This window comes from Vombatus ursinus, unplaced genomic scaffold (assembly GCF_900497805.2).
Source record: "Vombatus ursinus unplaced genomic scaffold, bare-nosed wombat genome assembly UNPS02014816.1, whole genome shotgun sequence".
In the NCBI taxonomy this organism is placed as follows: domain Eukaryota; kingdom Metazoa; phylum Chordata; class Mammalia; order Diprotodontia; family Vombatidae; genus Vombatus; species Vombatus ursinus.
The window spans coordinates 9,040,302-9,044,482 of record NW_020954594.1 but is presented as its reverse complement, the minus strand read 5'-3'; the positions used below and the strand labels follow the sequence as shown (position 1 = coordinate 9,044,482).

Below are 4,181 nucleotides of genomic sequence, written 5' to 3'. Positions count from 1 at the left end.
AGTAGCTAAGACTTTCATAGTTGATCATCATTGCAATATTGCTATTCCTGTGTACAATGATCTGTTTCTGCTCACTTCACTTTGCATCAGTTCATATAAGTCTTTTTTTTTAAGTTTTTAAACATTTTCTTTAATATAAAGGAAATAATACATACATCAATCAAATACACACTGTACAAGTGGGGATGAGGGAATTATCTGGAACTCAGAGATAAGGGGTGCAGGGAGATAATGGTTGACAAGACATGCTTTCTTCTTCAGATCGGATTATCTCAGTTGTGGGGAGGCAAGATGAATGAATGGGTCCATCTCTGGTTATTAAGGGAGAAGATAAAATGAAGCAGCAAAGTCCAAGAGTAGAGAGAATTAGGTTCTAGTTCTCAACCAAGGGACAATGCTGGTTCTCTTTGTTATGACCCTGATCCCAGCCAGTCAGGTAATCTTCAGAGGGTGTCCAGTTCTCAGAATAGCTCCTTCTTTCCGTTCTCCCACATTTTCACTCAGCACTGTGGACTGTTTACTCTGCCGAGGCATCAGGAGACCAGGGGAATTATCATCCTGCAGGGTGGTGAGGGGTGATCTTCCTAGGACCTTGCCAGCACGTTTCCTTCTAGAGGGCCTAGAACCTGAGGAACAAGGAGTCTCAGAACCTCTCAAGAACTTGTCAGGCTGGTCATTCGAAGTGCTGGAGGCTGTTCTGTTACATCCGTAGTGTTTGCCTGTTTTCAGGAAACCTCAGTTTGGCTCAGGGAGGTTGGTAGTTTCTTGTGCTTGAGGGATAGTGGAGTATCCAGGGACAAGTCTGGCTCAGGCTGTGATGAAAACTTCACAGGCAGGGCCAGCTCACTGGAATGCTCTAGCTTAGAGGCTTCAGCCCCAAAGGCCTCACTAAGCTGCTTTACCAGCTGGTTTGCAGGGTCTATTGTGCTGGTTTTCATGGGTGTTTGGATAATGCCAAATGTGGGAGAGCGAGGATCTGAGCCCTGAGGTTGCTCCATATCCTTGGTCCCCACTTTCTGCTGCTGTTCCATGGCAGAGGGACTTAGTTGTGGTGAGCTTTCCACCTGCCAATATGATATAGAATCTAGGCCAGTTCTGAGGACTGGAGTGGCCCCCACCTTCTTTGTCTCTTCTCTTGTGATCTGAATGGGGGTGCGCAGAATGCCTGCGCTGGGAGAACGAGGGTCTGTTACGTGCGTCAGATGCTTGTTGCATGGCGCAGGGCGGGCCGGGGTGGCTAGAATGCTCTTGGCCGAGCCCATCCTTACAGCTCCGCCCGCCAGCTGCCCACGAGGGCGGGAGGACAGGAAGACTTTGCCAGGTCAGCCTTTTCTTTCGGATCTCCGTATAAGTCTTTCCAGATTGTTCTGAAACCATCCTGTTTATCATATCTTACAGCACAATAGTATTCCATCACAATCACATACCACAACTTGTTCAGGCATTCCTCAATGGATGGGCATCCCCTCAATTTCCAATTCTTTGCCACCACAAAAAGAACTGTTATAAATACTTTTTTATGTATAAGTCATTTTCCTTTTCCTTTGATCTCTTTGGGATACAGACATAGGAGTGATCCTGCTGGGTAAAAAGGTATATACAGTTTTATAGTCCTTTGGGCATAGTTCCAAATTGTTCTCCAGAATGGTTGGACCAGTTCACAACTCCACCAATAGTTTATTAGTGTACTTATTTTCCCACATCCGCTTCAGGATTTGTCATTTCTGATAGATGTGAGGTGATTCCTCAGAGTTGTTTTAATTTGCATTTCTCTAATCAATAATCATTTAGATTCATGTGACTATTGATAGCTTTGATTTCTTCTTTTGAAAACTTCCTCTTCACATCCTTTGACCATTTATTAATTGGATCTTATTTTTATGAAATGACTCAGTTCCCTATATATTTGAGAAAGTAGGCCTTTTATTAGAAAAACTTATTCTAATTTTTTAATGTTACTTCATTGTTTATGGTACCTTTGACAAAAAGGAGTTTCCTTGATTATCTCTTTTAATTAGATCTATTTTTGCTTTTGCTTTGTCTGAGATCACGAATTCTACCCCTGCCTTTTTTACTTCTAACTTTGTGTGTGCATAGTCTTGCTTACAATGCTTATTTTGTGGTTGATCTGGCTTCTCCTGACTGTCTCTCTTGCCCCACCTATATCCTTTCTGGATTCTTTCTAGGCTGAATATCCCCCTCTCTGCAGGTTTCCCCAACCCTAATGCCCCTAACTGTCTGTCTACATCCTCTCTGCATCAGCTGCAAGACTCATCAGATTGGCCAAATCTTGTACTGATATATGGAAATAAGATTGCTGTATCAGGAGCTGATCATTTTTCAATTCAGTTCAATTCATCAAACCTTGAGTAGGTGCTGAAGATGTAAAGACAAAAACTAAGCACTTTCAAGGAGTTTACTCTTTACTGGGAAGAGATTATATACACAAATTTAATACAAGATGGAGGCAGTAAAGATGATGCTATCCATACCCTGTTTCTTACTGCAGGAAGAGAGTTTTATAGAGGTTTTAAGTCTTTGACTTGACAAAGAGTTTGAATTAAAAGTCACTCAGATGCCAAGCAGAGGAGGCCCAGTGGGTTCTGAGGTTTACCAGCTAGCTGTAGCTGGAGGAGATATTTTCAGGAAGTAAGCTCCTAAGTGTGGGCAAGTTTAACCTAATCTACTCATGTTCAAATATTACTCTCGGAAAGACTTAAAGCCTGTTTTCCCATCCCCCTCTGCCTCTGAGAGGGTGGAAAGTTACAAGGGAGTGGCATCCTAAAGTGACATTTAATATGGGGAGAAGGAGGAGGAAGAAGGATGACCGATGACACCAGAGAAACCCTTTCTCTATTGCTCTTTGAAGACAGGAACATTTTAAATAAAATTATTCTAAGTTGGTTGAAACGTATTACCGGATGGGGAGAATAAAACTGGATAGACTTACCTTTTTGTTTTTGTTTTTGTTGTTGTCTTTGTTTTTAGATAGGAGGAAGCTATGCTTTTATTTATTTAAAATGTTTTAATGATGCTCTTTTCTTTTCCTTTTTTTTTTAAACATCACTGTCACTTCTCAATGACCCTGCATCCTCCTATAAAATCCTCCCTTATAACAAATAAATCCAGTCAAACAAAACAAATCAGCATATTGGCCAAGTCTGAAAACAAATGCCTCACCTGCACCTATAGAAGAACCACCTGTCTGCCAGGAGGTGGGAGGCAAGCTTCATGAGACTGGATGAACTTTTAAGGTTGTTCCTTAGGAAAACTTATCTACCTTTGGGAATTGACTAGCTGACCTTTGAATTATAACAGTCAGTAATATACTTTTCTTCTCACCATAATTCTCTGACCAGGATAGCCAAGTAAGTATAACTTTTTTTTGTTCATTTGTTTATTTTTGAGGGAGAAGAAATGTTTTAGTATTCCTCCTCTGGATTCTGGGTGAATTGCACCAGTGCTTCCTGGCTGTTCCCTTTTACCTTCCCCCATTCCCAAGTGGACTAAGGTGTAGAATGGGGTGGGTCAAGGAGCCAGCTCCTTAATTTTGTGGTGAAAGGTTATTTACAAATATTTCTCTACCACTGTCTGAAATCTCCTTAATGGAGAACAAAGGCTTTCCTTCCCCAATTAGAGATTAGGCTTAAAATATGTGTGCCCTTGGAAGACATAAGACATTAACAAATTTAAACTAAGGTATAATAACTAAAATATAAATGACTAATCTTGGGCAGCTTGGTGGCACAGTGGATAGAGTGTTGGGTCTGGAGTCAGGAAGACTTATCTCCTTGAGTTCAAATCCAACCTCAGATATTTACTATGTGACCCTGCGAAAATCACTTAACTCTTTTTGTCTCAGTTTCCTTATCTATAAAATGAATCGGAGAAGGAATTGGCAAACCACACCAGTATCTTTGCCAAGAAAACCCTACACGGGGTCATGAAGAGTCAGACATGGCTAAAATTACTGAACAGCAAAAAATGATGAATGCTAGCTACTTTCCCAGAGTTAGGGGTGAGGATAGGGATGGGGAGATTACCAGTAAGAGTTTGTCTGGAGAGTCAAGGGTGAAAGAAGAATCAAGCAAGAGGAAAGAGGGGAAGAGAAAGGATGCTAGGGTCAACAAAAGCAAATCTTTGCCTCCTTCATCGTTTGCCTGGAAGATGAGAGCACCTTG

The 4,181-nt window shown here is 41.5% G+C and overlaps 1 pseudogene; it reads right to left on the bottom strand.

Moving 5' to 3' along the window:
- Window positions 1–373: 373 nt before the first annotated feature.
- On the bottom strand, window positions 374–1,262 carry LOC114023010 (annotated as a pseudogene).
- Window positions 1,263–4,181: the final 2,919 nt, after the last annotated feature.